Here is a 20,831-nt window from a genome sequence, read left to right on the forward strand (position 1 = left end):
ACTGAGCAACCTAGCAGCATGGCTTAAAGCACATATCTTCAGCTCCATACACTAATGAACTGAGATTGGTCAGCAGACGAAGCATCAGCTGGACTGGGGTGGTAACCCATTTCTCTTTTCAAAGGAGCTATCAAGGAAAGGTTTAGCAGAAGCAGATAGGTCTATGTCACTTGGGAGATAGGAACTAGGGGGGAAAAAACATCCTTCTTCATACGAAGTACAGCTTGAAGATTTTTTTATTTATAATTCAGCAATGCTAATTTTCATGCATAAAGCAAAGGGATGAGATTTCTTGGCATTTTAGATACCAGTTAACGTCAACTAATTGAAACAATAATTAGACTGTGTGACCACATCTGGGTGACAATTTAGAAAAACGTGTCTTACATATTACGGGGTAATTCTGCATAACAATGGGACATCTGCTTATCTCAGTTCTGCGCGTAGAGCAGCATGATTCTTTCCATGCTTTAACAGCTGCAACGCTTCACATGAAGAGCTTTTCATAAATTTGATTTGAACTTTCACTATATTTCCTCTCAGTAGAGATTTGGGGGAATAATGGTGGGCTCTTCCAGATCTCAGGTAATCTTTTGGTTTTAGTTTATAACTTAAGAAGATGTGCTACTATATTGCAGGCAGTCTGAACAGGCGCATTATTTACTGTACATGAAAGTGTTAGCCGTGCGACCAGATGGGTGCGATGCCAGCCAAACTCATCTATCAGGCTGTCAACACCTCACTTTTTTTCCTGTGGTGACCTATGTGGAAAACTTTCCTACAAACAGCTGTTCAAATCATAGGCAGACAACAGGTTGTCTTAAACCCACTTTCAACAGCGTATAAAGGATTGTAAATTTGTGGTTTCATCTGCAAGATAAAGAAGATCAGGATCTTTTTTTTTTTTTTTTTTGATTTACATTAAGATTTGCATTACAATTTCTATTTTCAGAAATTCTCATGGACCTCTTGTCTCCATTGGCAAAAAAAAATGCACACTTGTGGTCCTCTGACCTTTTCCATCTGATGGAAAAAAAATTGAGATGTGACTCCTGCAGGCAGAATTGAATTCTTCCCTTCTTGACCTTTTTTTTTCTCTTAAAGATTCAGCAGCAGACGTGAAGAGACGTCCCAGAAACACGTACAAAATCTCAACTGTCATTGTAATGAAGACTTTTATTTCACAAAACTGAAGTGCTGTTTTATTATTTGAAGCAGCGTCTTTTCCAACAGCACTGGAAGTAAGCATTCTGAAAGTGACTGAAAACCCCAGTCCTTTACACTTCCTGCAAGAATTAGGTCTACAGCTACAGGCCATATTACTTACAAATTGTCTATGTCTTTTGCATAATGTTTCCTTCTAGACAAATTGAAGCTTTAAGAGGTGCCAAGAGACAATTAATTCTCATAGGCAAAACTAAGACCTAAACAAAGCCCTGCATGACCACATGTACAAATCATCCTGCTGGATTAGGTTCCTGAAGAAAGCACCTGAGATAGTTAGCTAAAATTCCCACCACACTCCATGGACAGGAAGACAAACCTGACATATTTTTCACATCACCTTTAGGATGAAACAAAACATCCTAAGAAGTACTCGTTTCTCTGCCTTGAATTCAGACATACCACACTTCTGGATATCACCAATTCATTGTATAAATCCCACTTTCAACTCAATTTTGGAAGCAGGATTTAAGTGCCTAAATTTTTTAAATGCTTTTGAGAATCCATCCTGTAATTTTTTTGTAGTCCAATATAAAGTCTTGATATCATGTACAGGCAAGCTGAGATTTTAATAAAAGCAACATCTGGATCTCCTTCCGTAGCGGCCTTAGTTCTCTCCAAAAGCTTCAGCAGAATTATCATTCTTTGAAAGCATAAAAGCAGATATATTCTTTGAACTATCTGGCAACAATAATATGTGGTTGATGCAAAGGAGAACTCTTCTGGGGGCAGTGCAGAGCAGCCTCTTGGTAATATTTAATCACATTTTGGAAGAATGCATTGATTGTAGAGTTCACTGTGCATAGAGAGACCTGGGAGACTGTGTTCAGCTTAACAGAGCACCAACAGCCTTTAGGTTAGATTGCATCACATATAGATGCTTTACTGATTAACTCTCTTCTTAGAACATGACATTTAATTTTCCTTCATCCTCTTCACTTTTTTATTCATGCACACACATTATCCAACATTAAAAACAAAAAACACAGTATTCAGAAATTCATACTGCTTGCTCTTCCATGCCATTTCATGACATTCCCCTTGATAACAATACAGAACGTTCCTTCACAGAATGTGGGGGCTGGTTTTGTTTGTTTATCCTTTCTCCTGCATCGTTCCAGAACGTCAACTCTGACATTCCATATTTTTGCTGAAATTCTTCTTTGTAGCCTCAGAACTATGGATTGCAAGCTTCACCAGAGCTATAATTGAGGGTGAAGTTAATCAAATACAAATGTTACAAACCAGAATTTTAAATGCTATGAGCAAAAATATTTTCCACCCTTCTTCAAAACTCATTCTGTTCTGTATAAACACCACTTTGCCGATTCTTTAGCCATCAAAAACTTTTCTGATCTTTCTTGATGTAAAGCTGTAGGCAAATAGTAGGGGTAAGAAGGTTCGATTCTGAGTTTTTACACACATGATGCAAAGGAAGTCACAGCCTGCCTCTATTTTCGTTCTCCCAAGCACATGATAGGAATGAGAATACTCTCCAGATGGTCCTTCCCATTCTTGCCCACAGAGATTGCACAGAAGGCCATAATCAAAAGGATGTCAGACACAATGGTGTGAAATATATTTGAAAAGAATGTATTAGCACGAACTCATGTTCATACTATCAAAAACAAACAAAAAAAGAGCAGCATGAAGGAGATTAGAATATACCAGACGGGAAGACCAAACCATTTGCTCATCTTATGAAACTATGGAACTGCATTTCTTCAGTATTCCCATATTTGTATCCCTTGTGTTTATAGAATTGGAGAAGTTGCTGATTTTGAGTTACTTAAAAAAAAAAAAAAAACCACTAAATAAAAAAAAAATTCCTGTTAGGTTCACCCACCCCACCCCCCCAAAAAAAAAAGTATTTCATTTCATCTCTAGATTGGCAGACTTTCTGTTAAAACCATTAAAAAGTAGACAATTCCTTCCAAAAACCTTAACTTAGCATGCTTAACTTATAAAGTGAAAAAAAATTATGCCAACCTCCCTTGTTTTTGTTTGTTTGTTTTTCTATTTTGTGGAAATGTTCTTGAATAGATGACAATACAAAGCAATTTCAACGCTGACTTTTGCAGACATGCCCTGACTATAAAATTAAAGCTTGTGTATTTAAAGGAGTTAGGTGCCAATGTATCTGCCGAGATACTACTGAGAGGTATAACTGGATGAAAGGGAGCAGTTGCCTTAGGAAGTCCTCATCCTTTCTCTCAGCTGCCAACTGTTATCCTGCACTGCAGTTGCCATCCCCTCAGTGGTATCAACATGGCTGTTGTGGGGTTGTCATGAAAACTGAGTATCTGTAACTATATTTCTTATTTTACTTAATCCAAATCAAGGAAAGTAAGGAAGATGTCATCTCTGCTGGGAAGGAAATGTTGTGGGGTGAGATGAGATCTTTCATTAGGGTAAGTGCTGCTCTCAAGAGAAGCAGACAAAGCTTTCTACAGATCCAAACAGAAGTCGCAGACTTAATGCAACTGCTCTTTGGCAAAAATCTTTGAATTTCTCCCAGATAAGTCAATCTATTTGGTAATATCACAGCAAAGACTAATAGGAACAAGCTGATTAGCTGGGGAATATAGCCAAAGGAATGAGGATAGGACAGCGTGGGGAGAGACAAAAGACAAGAGATACCACTGTTCAAAGAAGGGAGCCTATACTGTGGTGGTTGTAGAAATGTATGCACGAGTTCTGAATTTATTGTTCTGACACAATTTGGTTCCCCTAGTGACACGTGTGTTTTGTGGGATGATTGTTTCCAATGATGAGTTGGTGATGCTGGGTTGAGACAAAAGTTACTTGGTGCCTTACAGTTCAGGGCTTGGGGAGATTATCTTTCAGAGTGATCTTGTGATGAGCAATCTAGCATAGCTGGATTAATAAAGTCTCAAACAAAACATTCAAGAGTTTATCAGCTAAGCCAACAAAACCAATAAAGTCTTAGCCTTTAGTAAAATAATGTGATTCACGACCTGCTAAAATTAGTCAGTTAGCCTGTGCTAGCTGGTACAAACAGGAGGTCTGCGATCACCACACTTCAGTGGGCCTGCTTGTGCCTGGTCTCGTGTTTCTGACTCCTCACAAGCACAGAACTCCTGGGCAGAGACGGGCCTATAGACTGAAAGTGACTGAGACTAATGCTAAGATCACTGTTACTCTTACGTATGCACAAGGACAGTAACTTCAGTGCAGATTTTCAAGAGACAAACCTCAAGCGTCTTCAGAGAGGTTCCAGGCTGCTGCTGGCTCACCGGTGTGCCAACATGTGGGTGCCAGCTCAGGTTGCCAAATCCTTATCAACTGATCTTTCAAATACACAGGGAATCTCTTGTAACACGAAAAATACACTGTTTTAGCATGCTAGGCTAATTCAGATAAGTTTTCATGGAATGCTGTGGAAATAATTGAGTAGTCCTTGTTAAGATCATTGCTTGTCCTTGGCTTGTAATACTAATTGCAAAAATGTTTATGCACAACAGACAATATACTCAGTGTTTTCAGTATCTAAGAATCATGTTAAAAATAAGCACTACTGACATTTGTCAAGATACATTATCCGGTTGTTTATGAGACCCAGTATGTCTAAAGAGGAGATTTTGATTATTTTAATACAGTCCTGTGGTGGCTATTGTTGACTTTCCAATAGGCAAATGGACAGCTTGACCGCTAAATAATTGAAGAGGTTTCATATTTAAGTATCTCCAAGATCTGTACATTTTCAAGTAAATTAGATCTTACGTTTGGGTTAAGGCATATAATAATCCAAGGGATATGTCGGTAAAAGAAGTATCTTTGTTAACATGTAGGAAGCAGCTGGAAAAATAACGGTGTATTATCAACATGAACTCGTACTTTGGTCAACGCAGAATAAAGCCCTCGCAAAATGTTAACAGAACATACATTCCAAGTACTTCTGTAGTTTAACTTCCTTTCTATGAACCTCCAACCCCTTCACCAGAGCAAACAAACAGCAAAAGTAGATGCAATATATTACTATTTAAGAATTTAATGTTTTTTACACACCTATCTTCAGAACATAGCTTTCAAGTTAGCGTTCACATTTTAAATACTTATAATTCTTACAGGTAGATAAACTTATATTCCTGCTGTCTCGTCTTTCCAACTCCCTGACATAATGATAGCAGCCTATATGCCAGCATCTCATACACAATATCATCACAGCCTCCCTTAACCCTCAGAAAAATAAAAACATAAAAAAATAAAAAATAACTTTTAACTCAAATGTTTAATAGACACCAGTAATTTAATCATCAGCCTAAGCATGTGCATCTTAAATAAAAATCTTCAACCTACAGACACATCTCAGGACAACAAGGTATCTACTCTCTTCAGAAGTCATCTTGAAGAAGGAACTTTACAGATACCACTATACATATGTCATTCCTAAGATACAAAAGTAGCATCTCCACCCAGTCTTAAAATGGGAACCATCTTGATGAGTTCTGTGACAAACTCAGATGGCACCCTCCTCCCATCAGACCTTTTCTGGAATGCTGCCCAACCAATGACAACTTTCTAGACACCAAGAGGAACATCACATTCACAACTTACAAATTACTGCACATAGAAAAACTTAGAATAATATACTTACCTCCACAAACTGGCAGTCTTCCCAAATACCACAGTAAATGTGATCTAATTCCAGTGAACTGGTTATATGCCAATTCGGTATAACGGCCAAAATGTGCATTGGGAATGGAAGGAGAAGGAGCCTCACAGTATGGCTGAACGCTCCCCATAATATGCCTTATATAACAAATCATCATTTTCTTTTACATAACATCTGAAAGAGAAAGGGAGAAAGTTTAACAGCTAGTGGTTATCGATTTTTGCAGACAGTCGTAACATCTCAGTATAGTAAGGAAACAATACCACATATGCATTGTTTGTATCTATTCCAAAATGAGTACTTGTAATGAAGTGATATACTATTTAGTGGAATTATAAGCAAAATTTTACTAACCAAGCTTCACATGCTTCTTCAGTTAAACAAAAAGGTAGCAAAAACATTGCAGCCAGTGGAACTGTAGCATGCAACAGCACGAGAGCATCCATAAATTTAAAGCTGTTTGTCATCCTCTTTGGAGGAAAAAAAAAAAAAAGAAAAAGAAAGAAAAAGAAAAGAAGTTTATGGAAAGACCTCCCAGCTCCGTTGCCAAGGGCTTTGGATTGTTTTGTGGTACATCTACAGCATTGAGGGGTTTGGGTATAGTGGTGCTATTTGCAAAAGGGCAGCTCATGTATTACTTAAGGCCTCCTTTTGCTTCTTGGTAGAGCTAATAAAAAAGCATTGTTTAGTAGAAAAGTCCCTTCGGTGCCTAATCAACTACAGTGAATTTAGAAATTATATAACTTCCAATTTGAGGCTGCATTTTCACTTGCTCTGTGAGAAAGACTTAATCTGGGCTACCTCTTCAGCTGTGCTATAGAACTGCATTTAAATCATCACACAAGAGCACAAGATTGGTATACCTGAGGCAGAAAACGGGGAGGCTGCACTCATCCATACTCAGCTCGCTGAAATTTCAAATCCTCTCAAGAAGTATTGGTTTCTTTCCTCTGACACTACAGGACGTTCAGTAATTAGCATGCTGCTGGTCCCAGCTGTTGTGTTAACTGGAAGTTTTAAATTAGACTAGATGGAAAATACTGAGGTAAACAAGATACCTTGAAATTGCCAGGAGATGTGGGTTCAGTGATCTATCAGATGTTAATGATGGAAGGCACCTATAATTAACAATGATAGCACTGCAATGTATTTGAATGTTCCATTGCTGCGGGACATGTCACAGACACCAAGAATTAATTATGACTTTTTAAATTCATCTGTCCTCAGTGACCCATTGTAGCCTCACCGAGGAGCACATCTTTGAGGGTGTCCTCGACCTCATCATGTGCTCAGTCTCTCACAGAATGCACTGGCATCATTTCCTTCCTACAGCAGAGTTCAATTTATGTTTTTCAAAGCCACCTCTTCTCAGTTGGCAGTAACTGACAAGCCTTGCCCTGGGTAATTTTGTTCACTGGATATGTCCTTCCAGGACAGTTTTCACTTGGGATCTTCCCAAGGATGTGTCATCTCAAGTTTGTTTTACTTGGAAAACTATTAAGATCTCATCAGCACAGCACTTTTTTGTCCCCCTATATTTAATTAAAGTTGTGCACTATAACAGAATCCTACCAGTTCAAAAGAACAGAGAACCTGATCAACCACCATGGAGCAGCATTATCTGCTGGGCTACAGAAGGGCAATTAGGAGCAAGATGACCAATGCTTTTAACCAAGTAAGGAGTAAAGAACTTGAGCAATCAGTATGACCAGAGTACAGTTTCAAGCCCACATAGGCAAACTGGTATAGACCTCACCATGAATATCAGTGGCTGATTGGACCTGATGTAAGATGAAAGACTGAAATTCCCACAAAACCATACCATTTTAGTAAACTGCCTTGGTTTCAAACTGCACCTTGCACACTGATCTTGTTAACAATAACGCCTTCACTTGAGCTCAGCCTTTAGCACCACCAGGAAGAGAGTGTTCTATCCACAAAACAAGCAGAATGTCTCCTTCAGACACATCGAGTCTTCTGCTTCTTAATTAAATCACCAGTAGAAATACTGATCATAGATGGGCTGCGATAATGTCAGAGGTGGCAGTGAGCTTCATTAGATTGTCCTTGACTACCAGATTCAAGTCCTCCAACTAGTTCCAAATATGGCCCATCAGATTTCTGTAAAGTCTTCTCCAAACCCTTATCGCCTGATTTATATGCTGATACATAAAGAAAAAGGTTGTTTTTCTGTCTCACTGTAACATCTCAGTTTCACGACACAGTGAATTTTGCCAGTGGAATTTTTCTCTACCCCTTCTGACAGTCACTTGTTTTGCTCAGCACTGAAGCTCTCTCCCACCCTACATTCAGTGACACAACTATTTGCATAGGGTTCCCAGAGGTGCACTAAGCTAAACTAGTAGGTCCCCGAAGCTACAAGTAGGAGGTCATGCATCTGTTGTTTATCTCCTACTAGCTCTGCTACTCACCAACCCTCCCTTGAGCTGTTTTACTGTGTCAAAATGGCAGGGGGGAGAGAGAGGGTTAGATAGTTTTCTGCTGTACTGTGTAGGGGGAATATATCAGCTATCAGAAGTGTCTGACAAAAACTGAAGCCATTGTCCAGTGAATGAGCAAAGCACAGCTCAGATTAGGGAAGAAGTGCAAGACTTCCCCCTCCCCCAGAAGTAAAGTGGTGCCTCCTCCTGCCTGCTTTTTTGTTTGCATTATTTTTAACCTTATCTGGTTCCCTGACTCAGTTCACAATCCCCAAACAGTTGTGTCAACAACTGAGTGAATGACAGCCTGAGTGTAGAATTTCTTCAGCTTGTTTCTCTCTAAAGGCCACATGTAGCCTGAGCGGTATTTTGCTTCAGGCAAGTCTACCATGTTCATTTAAATGAAGACTAAGTGTGGAGGTGTTGCCAGCCTAAGGAAGATAAGAATCTGGTGCATTTATCTTGTAGTAAATTTATATTAATCCACTGCACACTCTGCTCTACCAGAACAGAAAAAAATAACATTACAGTTGATCAGCAGCTAAGATTGCGATATATTCCAAAATCACAGTTCTCAAGTTTGTCTTTTTACTTTCAAGGTTTAGTCTCTACATAACATTGAGGTAAGCTTGCGTTCCTGATTATCACTGAAGTTTCACAACTACTCTCTACAGATATAGTATAAAAGTTTTGCACTAAAGAAGCTGTGATAATTCAGACTATATTTCATAAATCATCCCAGAAAAAGGCAAATCTGAGCGGCAAGAAAGGACTCGGTTTAGCAATGAGCCAGCCCCTTTACTTGCTTGAGAGATATTTGGCTTCAGGGATACATTTCAGAAAAACACTTTCAACTATCACAGAATCATAGAATTACTAAGGTTGGAAAACACCTTCAGGATCATCAAGTCCAACCATCTCATTGCTAAACCATCTCTCTTAAATGCTTCCAAAGATGGAGATTCTACCACATCCCTGGAAGCTCATTCCAATGCTTGACCGCCCTTTCTGTGAAGTTCTTCACAATGTCCAGTCTAAACATCCCCTGGCACAGCTTGAGACCACTTCCTCACATTTGATCACTTCTCACCCGAGAAAGGAGCCTGACAGAACATTATGTTGTGATACCTTGCTATTATGAAATATGATCTAAGTTAACTACTGTGATTAGGTTGGTCATCAAGACTGCAGAAAAATAATGGAAACGCTTATCTTGACTAGGATCTTCTATGACTACTTTAGCTTGGAAAGGGAAGCTTCTGCCAGCTGAGTTTCGGTGGCTACTCAGATGACATTTAGGAGAATGCCTCAAAGACCAGCTACCAGGACCCCAGCTGTACATTCTGTGAAACCTCTTTCTCCACTAGACTTAGAAACTTCTCTTTAAAAGAAAATCCAATGCATTTAAAGATCACTATATTGTTTTAATACCAAAACAGTAATGTCATTTATTTGAGGTACTCCCATTTAAACTTTCATTGTCCCAACTGTAAAGATCCATTTTTTCTTTTTTAAAGGACAAAAGTAATGACCTGAGATTGGCAAGCAGCAAGTCAAAGCTTCATCTAAGTTCTATTACTACATTTCTTTCATTACTTTTTATTTGAGCTGTGAAGTATAAATATGCCCGGATCCACTGCTAAACTAAATTAACTGCTAAGTATGGCACAGTACCCACCTAACAGAGATAGTGTACTGCCAAATGATCCTTTGTAATGCACGCTGAGCATGCTAAAACTGAGTGGTTTGGCTATATCAAAACTCTCAAGCAAGTCTGGCTGCTTAAAAATTTTCACATTAAGGCTAGTAAGAAGTTTAACAAATAGTTTGGGAAGTAATACTAAACACTAACATCATAACTCCAGTCACCTCCATTTTATACTATCTAACTCAGACTAGAAAACTTTCCATTAGAGAGTATTTGGCCTAACAGAGCATGTTTTCTATTCATTCACTCTAGAAAGAGCACCCAGTGGGATGACAGAGTTGAAAAGTTGTGCCTTTTCTACTCTAATATTCCATTCACAATATTCCAGTGCTTACAAACATGAAGCACAGAAGCAAAAACAGAGACTGGATACCAAAAAAATTAGAATCTATAGGTTTTCCTCTAGTTGTCTAAATAAAATAGTAACAACACTCATCACACAATGAATTATCTTTGTGGCAACTTCAGAGAAAATTCCTAGTTGTTCTTCCCATAAATACATATGTTTTCTTTGGTTTATGCAGTCACTGAAATGAACCAGGAACGTATGGGATCTGTTTATTCAACTGACATTGAAGGATCAGCCATCATACATGCAAAGGTGGTCATACTTTTTTTTTTTTTTTTAACAACCAGCTTCAGTTTTGCTTTGTCAGAAATTCACAAAAAACTCTTATCAAAAAAATCACATTATTCCTGCTTTAACTGAAGATAGTAATGTTTCCACAAGGGCAAAGTTTAGATGGACAAAGAGATAAAAACTTAAGGTCACTTCAGTGAGGCAATTTGAGCTGGAATGTACATTCTGAATGAAGTAGTCAGACTTTGTACAAGGTTTTCCTCTCAGTTCTGTGCAGCTTTTCCAACACAGAACACCAGCCTGGTGGCTAAGCCACAGATGACAGAGTCAGCATTTATTTCTGGCTTGGATACAGATTTGTTGTGACCTTGATAAAGTAGTTTAATCTCTGCATTTCCTTACTTGTATACAAGGATGATCAGCATCTCTTACCTCAATAGGTTTAATTCATGGATTCTTATAAAGACCCCTGAGATTCTTGGCTGAATGTTGCTATAGAAACAAGAAGCAAAACTACAACACAATCATGTATTGCGTTTATGACCCCTGTAATAATCAAGTACTTCAGTCTTTCATTTTAATATGCAGTGGTACTGACATTAAGAGTGAAATAACAGCAATGTCCTATTTCATCCATTTTTGAAGATGGGGAATAGCAGTATAAACATTATGCCCACTGAATATTTTGACCTCAAAACTGTGCTTTAGTTTAACTTTCAAATTCAGATATGTATATGAGGTAGACACAGGAAAAACTGGATTAAGAAAACTCACATCTACATGCCATTTAAGAAAAGTCCAAGTGTACACATGTACAGACCATATGGGCATGGTGGATCATGCTGGCCGTCAACATTTAACCCGTCTACTCTTCTTGCAATACAGCTGCTAAACACTTCTCAAGTAAGTTCAGATAACACCCTCTGCAAAAGCAGATGACTGAGTTTTTAGGCAGCGTAAGAGATGCACACAGGCTTAGCAAAGAGCTATCTAGCACCTTCATGGAAGTGGGTGAGGGGTCAAAGCAGCTTCATGTTTCCCAGTAGCCCAGCCCACTCAGGCACAGCACAGGCACAAACACAGAGGCTTCCCACTCTGCTGAACTCAGGGCGTAACCCAGTTTGACACAAGCCAGTGAAGGTTCCATAGCTAAATGGCCAGCTCAGAATCAAAGAAAACTGCAGTAGGTCTCCCACATAGCTCACTGCTCAGCCAGTCCAACCTTGTTCCCCACATACAGAACTGCCAATGGCATCAGTGGGAGTGCCACATATTTAGAGGAGACCTATTGAGCTGAAATCATCATAGCGCATAGAGACAGTTCTGCACAGTGCAGGTGGTTGCGTGTGCCATCCATGGATCAAAGTCAGTCTGTGCAGCAAGCATGGAAATCATTTTGTTTCAGAAACGTACTTTAAATAGTTTGAAATGACAACTAAGCAACACTGTTAGCTGTTGCTCCTCCTCAAAATTTGATACTGTTTGAACTATAAAAAGTTTTACTTAAACCTTGCAAATTAACACACGCATTTTAATGTCACATTTGCTTTTATATGTTGACATTTGTGATGAGATTTCTATTAATAACGTTTGTTTACTGACAGGCTTTTTGCTGCTCCTTTCCTGGCCACCACCATTACATGCGGCCTATTTAAACATAACACTGGCAGTTGTGAAGTACTTATGCTTTAAGCCTGTTTATCATCATATAACTTAACTCACTGTCACAAAAGCCAGTGTAGAATCTATATGGTGAAAGAGTTTAAGCATGAAAGAATTTATTCAGTGAATCATTTCTCCTGGTGCAAATTCATCCGCTCACTGTCAAGATGAACAAGATGCATCTGTAGCAACAGGAGCCAAGTGTGAAGGGACAATTTATGTCATCATGTTATGTCACAGTCAGCAAGCATTCTGTATTGCTGAAAACCAGTTTCTAAATCAAGACCATCATGAAGTACTAGATTCTAATGTTAAGCCTCATCATATGCGTAGAAATTCTCTTATTGCTGTGAAGAAATGTGATTTGTTTTGTTTTGTTTTTCTTTAATTGTGCTACATTTTCTTACAATATTTATTGGACATTTTTGAATTGTTTTAAATTCTATTTAAAAAACAACGACGACAAAACAGCTACCACACATAAAGTAACTTGCATCAAGCCTTCATATCCTCATCGAAATGTTCATTTAGAATACCCCATTGATGACAGAGACCATATACATTAGATAAGTCTTATAAAAAGGCTTTTTGCAAGCTCATCTCCGTCTGCCAAGGCCAACTCTTCGTATTATTTTGTCTTTCTGCCAACACTCATGTTTGCACAAAATGATGACCTTCAGTACTATTGCTAAGGAACATTGCAAATGACAGGTTAGCAGCCAACTCTTACTGATTGGCATGGGACATCAGGCTCAGCTGGCAAACTACTGCCTGCTTAGTTAACACATTTGGAGTATTGCATGAGATTTCCATGGCTGTGGAATAGCATTCTTATGAATCAACAAACACAGGGAGGTATCTGTATAGGTATTATGCGTATAGAAGTCAGTATCAGTCACTTTTTTCAGGTATCATCTCTTTGTTTCCTTTTGTGGTTTGAGTTAGACTGGTTTATAAGATGACATTAGGGAAATACAGTCCATTTAAGTAGCTACTACTGATTGCTTTCCTCCCACCAAGGGAAAAGCAGGGCAGAGTCAGAACCTGGGTCCTCATTCAATCTTACATTAGAAAGGAGGAATATGGTAAATGAAGAGTCTATAAGTGCTCCCTCTTGGGATTTTGGCAGGTATCTTTCACACCTTACCAGTCAGTGGAAAGACCAACACTTAGAAATGCCATAGCTTGGCTCTCCTTGCTGTCAATCCTGCCTGGAAAGACTGCCCATTACTACTGCAGAGGTTGCCTCTAAGTGAGTGACCCCATGCTTTTAGCACAATGCTGCTAGTTCAGAAACCACCAATATTGCCAAGTAAGAGTTTACTGGATTGACTTAAGGCACTATGATGAACTCAAGATATAACAATTTGAATACAAATGAAAAAAAGTCTTTCCTGTACAAGACCAGGGCCAAAAGTTTGCTAGAAATATAATGCATCCATTTCTTATACTTTGTTCATTGTATCAATCATCAAAATCTGAGTGCCATAGTTCCACTTCGGAAAAGTGCAGAAACAATATCAGATCCTTACAGTGTGTATGTGTTAACTCAAAGCTTAAGTAGGACAGCCTTGGAGACATTTTCTTCCTCACTCATGGCAGAGTTCCCTGGGGCTCCATCCAACCTGGCCTTGAACACCTCCAGGGATGGGGCATCCACAGCCTCTCCGGGCAGTCTGTTCCAGCACCTCACCACTCTCTCTATGAACAGCTTCCCCCTCATATCTAATCTATACCTTCCCTCCTTGAGCTTAAAACCATTCCCCCTTCTCCTATCACTATCTACCCTGGTAAAAAGTTGATTCCCTTCCTGTTTATAAATCCCTTTTAAATACTGGAAGGCTGCAATGAAGTCTCCTTGCAGCCTTCTCTTCTCCAGGCTGGACAAGCCCAGCTCCCTCAGCCTGTCTTCATAGGGGAGGTGCTCCAGCCCTCTGATTACCTTTGTCGCCATCCCCTGGGCCCTCTCCAACAGCTCAACATCTTTCCTGTATTGGGGGCCTGAGACCTGAAGATACAATAACAATACAATGCAGAATAGCAAAGTGCCTGTTCACTCAGCTACTTCACCCATGCGGAGCAGTCAGGCCTGGAGAACCTCTAGTCACTGCAGGAAGCACATGTCCCCACACCCTGACGTTCTTTGGCTCCCAAGACTGCTAATTAGCACATCAATCCTGTTTACAGTGTAACAGCTGTAGGCTAGTCTAAGAGAAACAGCTAATTATAGAACAGCTTTACAAAAACCTGTAAATGTTAATGGCCTCAGATTATTTCAGCTTTTAGGTTTTTACTCAGTTTGCTTTGTCCTACTGCACCTTCTTCTCCCTTTAGACTTCCTATAGCCTAACCTCAAGTTCAGGCTTTTTAAGATTCCATGACAGCTGTCACGTTATCAAGCACTTCATTGTCCAAGCAGTGAAAACTGCTTGGGTGGGTTATCACCCACCATATACTAAAGGTATAACAGCAGTAGAAAGAACAAAGCGAGAGGATGCTTTGAAGAAAAACAGTGCCTGCTAAAACTTGACTTGCAATAAGCCAAGCTTTATATTGTTATAGGAACAGCTGCTGAGAACTTCAGTGCCTCTGCATTTCCCCAGCAAAACGCAGAGAGAACATGAGCTATTCCAGCTCTAGATCTTCTGTGCCTCTGATGACAGGCACAGCTCACACTTTTAGCTTGGGTACATCGATCAGGAGGTCAGTCATCACATCAGCACTGCTGAGTGTACTAATTAGCATGTTCAAATGGTCACCGCACCTTTTGCCTAATTATTTCATAACTGAAGGTTATGTACTGCACCGAATCTGAACACTCTCAATGACTTCATTATTTTTTCCTTATTTTATTTATCTAACCTGTAAAAGTTTTGGAGAACACAATGGTGCTTTCAAAGGTTTGCGCATTTGCCTTGACTACGCACTGAAGCTGTACTTACACATGTATCTCTTGCTGAATTCATTCATGAGGAAAATCACACAAGTTCACAAGTTAATCATTTCCCCGAATGCCAGAAGCCAGGGCAGATCAGGATGTACATTGTGTTGGTAGAGCTGTAAACCAGGCTGCTTTAGTATTAATAGTAAACTTCCCAGCCTCAGTAAGATTTTTTAATAGTTTCTGCAGCAAGTTAAAAAATAGCCATGGGTACTTCTCATAGGTAACTGCAAAGCACAGGAAATAAGCACAATTAAGTAAAAATGGCTTGAGTTTTCAGTAGAAAAATCAACTGACCAGGGTTTCCTGCTTGAGAAGAATAGACATTTTTGCACAGTAAGAAATAGCAGGGATTTCGAGAATACAGTGATCAGCTCCTGTTAGATCCCATATGTACCAAATCCACATGTTTTAAGATTTTGTTCCAGCTGCAGATTGTGGCTTACTAGTTCACATTACAGGCATTCAAGCTTCAGCTACAGAATCAATGACACCAAAAAGGCAAGACTCAGCAGCACAGAGCAGTATGGCACTGTATGCTTTAGCTGCTCCACCTCACCACATGACAGACAAAGAAAACCCACCTTGTGAACCAGGCTGCTCATTGGGGTGACCAGCATGCTAACACATTCTGCCATCCTGGTTCTAGAGACAGCAGCATTTGGCAAGGGGAACATGAACATCTGAGACATAAGCTTTTCTGAGGAGTCAGATCTTTTTTTCCAAGCACATTAGGTAGAAAGCAGTGAGATCGTTGCAGCAACTCTTCAGACACATTAGTCTGAAGAGTCTCTTCAGTCCCTACATTAGCCCCTGTTGATAGCCAGGAGAAAGAAATCATTCCTCCAGGCTTCTATTTCATCAGAAAGTAGTATTCTTTCATCATTCCCCTCCACTCATGTTTTCTCTTGGTTAAAAATTATGAGATTCAAGGCACGTGAAAGCTACCCAACATTCTGCCTCTCCTGTCTGCCCCTCCAACTTTCCCATCTTCCCTCATCCTCAAAATTGCTTCTCATGGTTCCTTACAAAGTGCAAGCAGAAAGTAGGTCAGAGACAAACTGGCACTGTCAGATGACTAGTTTCAAGTCACGGACACACTGTTGTCTCTGTAGTACCATAGGAAGTTGTTATTACAAATCCTTCAAAGTTTGTTTTAGCTTGAAATGCTATTAGATTTACTCAACTGGCAAAAGAGAAGGCTTTCCACAGGAATTTCATCTGGTTAAGTCAACAGAGCTCTGCCTACAGAGCACAGCTTCCAAACATGAGACTTTATTTTGTATTATAAATTCTTCACCTTTTCCTGTTTATAATGAAAACACTGTGAAATACCCAAACGACTTAACAATTGGTTTTATTTTACTTTCTCCTCCCACCTTTGCCCACATGCTCCAAACCCCAGCCTCAGTAATTCGTTTTAGTTTTTACTCCTAACCAGTACTGGATGCACATGCTTTGCCTATTGATACTCTTCGTACAGGCATATGACAGTGTTTCACTACATGATAAGGACTACATTCCAGACCAGGTGTTGCTAGTGAGATGAAAGGGAAGTAGGGGTAGAGCTCTTAATTCCCCAAGCAAAGTACCACCAGACAGTTAACAGTGGCAAGTAATATATTCTAACAAAAGCATAATTTTAGCTTACAATGGTCCTCCAAACTTTTGTAGAATTTCCAACAGTGTTCACAGCTTCAGTGAATTAACGGCAAGAAAAACAGTATCTGCTCAATTAGTTCTGTGGCCAAGTAAGGCCAGAACGACAGCTTTGATGGTCTGATGTCAAATCATCTCCAACTGCCTGCAGCCTCCAGACTCCCATCACACGTGAGAAACACGGTGCAGTAAATAAATGTAGGCTGGTTAATGCAGACTTTGTTAGTCTGTATTATTACTTACTACAGCAGTAACCCCAAGTGGTACTTTAAGTCTAATCAGAACAAATCCCTATTCAGATTCATTGGCCTAAATAAAAAGGTTCCACTTCCTCTTATTCTTGGGGAAAAAAAAATCAAAAACAAAAACAAATAATCCACAGCCACAGCAGGGTGTAATTGTGGAGAAGAGAAAGCTCAGCATGGCCAGAAATATACCACAGGTAAGATCTTAATACCACTAAAAATCCACAGCTACAGGGGCAGTGGGACCAAAGCTTAACTCCACATTCTTTTTGCATTGCTCAGTGAAAATAACAGCCTTTAAGTTGGATGAAACAAACACCCATATAGAATACTGGATCTCTTCCATCCACATCCCGTCTTTGAGTTCAGAGCATAGATGATCTAGGGTATTAACTCTTAAATTTCTTTAAGAAAATATTTAGTAAGCAAATGTTGCGGTCACAGATGTCATTAAGTCATGGATTCAAGTGACTCACAGGTCAAAGTAAAGTGGTAAAATTGAGTACCAAATCTAAAAAAAACAGCTCCATTACCGTTAAGCTGCTATGGGGTTCCTTTGGAACAGCAACTTACAAGTGTTCTGGTTCATAAGCTAATGGCACACAATATCTTTTGCATCTTATGATTTATCACAACATGGATATTTCAAGTTCATTTCATTTGTGATACTTCAGTGTGAGATTATCAACACTACTTGGGGCTAACCTCAAAAATTATTCAGTTACCTGATAAAACTCTGTTCAGAGAACAGGGTTAAATAGAAAAGTCAGCAAGAGACTTTTCAATTTCAAAAGGTCATCCCTGCAAATTAGACTAATAGTCAAGTGCCTTAAGCAGCTATTAAACTTTTGGTTGATAGCTTTTCAATAATGTTGTTCATTTAGTTCTTCCTTCCTGAACACAAGTATCTTCACTATTCCAAGGCAACGAATGTAATAGTCAGATCACTTTGGAAAGCATATTGCTCATGGCAAGAAATTCAGCAAGTGCCACAGTTGTGTAGTTAACAGCTTATTCATTTTGCAGCAATCATCAGTCCTATACATGTACCTCAAAACTTAGCCCAGTCTTCTTTTTCTAACCACGAGGGTAAGTGGCATTGATTTGCTGAAATTTAATTTCACAGTTCAAGAATATCTATTCTATGTCATTGAAACTTGGACTTACATAAAACTGGTCTTCCTTCCATGAAATTTCAGATTCACGTAAACACAAAACACAAACTATGTCAGTACATTTGATGATAATTCTTGTCAACTTTGCTTCCCAAATTCACTCTCCCATCTTCACAATCTGAAAATCAACAGTAACTCAAAAGTAAGCAGAAGTAAGGATGGCAATAACATTAATGACAGATATTCACCTCCTTATTAACTCATTTTAGTTAGAAAGAGCAGCAGCCTGCAGAAGAGTTATTTATCCAGAAGATCCATTGTTAGAAACCTTCTGTCTGCTGCCAACTACCGTTCCCCTTGGCACTGCTGATTGCATAAGTCACTTGGAGGATGACATCAGATCTTCACCATCAGAAAGCAGTGGTGTTAAGCAATAGCTGACCACCGAGTTCAAATATAAATAAGAGGTCTCTGTTATACTACTGTTATTCAAATTCCTTACCTCCAGACAGAATCCTCTGATACAGATAAGATAGTATCAATTTACAGTGGTTGGTTATTCAGCTCCAGCCAGGGACTGAAAGAGAAAACAAAGATAACACTCTTGTAAATACAGTCATTCCAAAAATGCAACTCTTTTAGGCTCATTTGTTTCTTGATCATTTCAACGAGTTTGTCAACTGACTCAAAAGTTGACCACCACTGACACTGTCATCACATTTTACATTGAAATTCTAACATTCTTTTTTTTTTTTTTTTTGGGGGGGGGGGGGGGGGGGGGGGGAAGTAAAATTGAAAGCATTTTTAAAAGAGAGTTTTTAAATCAATTTCAACTATTTCCACAGGGAGTTCGCATAAAGAATTCAGAAGAAAAACCAAGTAGAATAGAAAAGACAGGAAAAGATTGTTTAATAACCAGACGTTCATGTTGTAATGTATTGATTTAACAATTGGTAGGCTAACTCTAGCTCATACAGATCTGGATTTTCCAAGCATTATGACTTGACAGGAGTAAGGAAACACAGTGTTACTGTTTCTCATGAAATATCCTTTTAATCTAGGCCTTGCTTCACCAAAAATACATTTTCATGAGTATATCTGGTGCTACACAGTTGATAAAGGAAATCAGAAAACATGAGCAGAAGTATATAATACTCCTCTATCTGGCAGAATAGGAGACTTCAAATGGGCATGTACCAAACCCTGTATTCTAAGTACTAATGAGACTTCAAACTGGCTACCGAGTTCCAGGGATTTGTCTCAATGACAAATTCTTGGGTGCATCCTGTATAGTATTTAATGTCTAAACATACAGCTTTAATGTTTAGGTCTCAAAACAAGATGTAACGTTCATAAAAGGGAGCTCAAATCAGGGTGCTCATACTCAGATACTGTTTTCAAAATGCACATAGAAATGTCCTTGAAAGTCTGTTATGCAACCTGCTTGTATTGCCACAATAACTCAATACATTATCAGGGAAGAAAAGGCTAAAGCCTTTTTTTTTGGTCATAAATGTTCCAAAAATGCTTCTTTTGCATAGCCCTAATTCCTGCTGACTTCTGCTTGGAAAAAGCACAGAATCATAGAGGCTGGAAGGAACCTCTGGGGATTATGCCTAGTCAAACCCCTCTGCTAAAGCAGGTTCCCTACAGTAGGTCACACAGGGAAGCAGCCAGGTGGAGTCTGAATAGCTCCAGAAAAGGAGACTCCACAATCTCTCTGGCTCCTGTAGGGAACTCTGTGCCTCTATTACTCTCCAATAGAAGGTTTCTTTTGGAGTCTATCCAGTCGCAGCAATGGAAATGTGTAGGTAGAATGTTGCCCTGAAGCTTGATTCTCGGTTGCCTTCCATTTATGAAAAATAAGAAGAAAAAAAAAAAAAAAACCACCCACACAAAAAGAGAAGAGCTAACAGCAATTATCTAAGAAAAAAAGAAGTAAATACGCAAGATGTCTTCAGGAAGTAAAATCCAGTGATTTGGAAGTTAGCCAGGGCTCAATGTAGCTGTTCAAATCCTGGAAGCAGAGATGATCAACCAGCAGCATCATTTCCAGAAATACCCACTGTGTGTATCTGACCACATGAAGTCTACTTTCACGAGAAAAGTTAAAAAAAAAAAAAAAAAAAAAACCACAACCTAGGAGTATAGGTTAAAATACTGAAGACTTTCTGCATGGATGAATTTGACATTTTTTCCTGGAACAACACTTCTTTATCGTATAGTGATTAACTAGGAAAAATAACCTTTAGCTAGCACAATTCTATGCATTCCTGCACCATTTCCAGTCTCCTTGTGAAAATCGGGGGCAAAAAGCTAGGAAAGTTAAACCAGTTTCCCTAAGCAATGCAAGTTCTCTCTTGGCCTACAGCCACTAAAATAAAAGGCAACCCATTACAACCAGCGTTAGTCAACTGCAGAACAACTTTTAATGCTGCAAGAGTCATCTAAGGCCTCCTTTAAAACCAATGGAGAAAACAGGCATTTAGGGAGTGATTCATCTGGTTTATTTTAGTGACATTGGGATGAAATAAATTGTGCTGCAAAATGAATAAACCCAAGCCATAAAAATGCCTATTTTTCTCCATACACGATAAATGAAGACCAGACAAGGAATTGT

At 39.1% G+C, this 20,831-nt stretch overlaps 1 long non-coding RNA gene across 23 annotated transcripts in view; it reads right to left on the reverse strand.

Annotated features, from left to right (window-relative positions):
• LOC101750670 overlaps positions 1-20,831 on the reverse strand; it is a 102,486-nt gene that overhangs the window by 66,663 nt on the left and 14,992 nt on the right. For 18 of the 23 annotated variants that reach the window (XR_005862285.2, XR_005862293.2, XR_005862288.2 and 15 more), the window contains 3 exons: positions 18,714-18,788; positions 18,264-18,389; positions 5,843-6,034 (listed from right to left, as the gene is read on the reverse strand). This is a non-coding gene — a long non-coding RNA (uncharacterized LOC101750670). Of the gene's footprint in view, positions 1-5,842; positions 6,035-6,723; positions 6,868-18,263; positions 18,390-18,713; positions 18,789-20,831 lie in introns of all 23 variants that reach the window. The other 5 variants (XR_005862289.2, XR_005862295.2, XR_005862277.2 and 2 more) reach the window with 2 other exon arrangements.

This window comes from Gallus gallus, chromosome 1 (genome assembly GCF_016699485.2).
Source record: "Gallus gallus isolate bGalGal1 chromosome 1, bGalGal1.mat.broiler.GRCg7b, whole genome shotgun sequence".
Classification (NCBI taxonomy): Eukaryota; Metazoa; Chordata; class Aves; order Galliformes; family Phasianidae; genus Gallus; species Gallus gallus.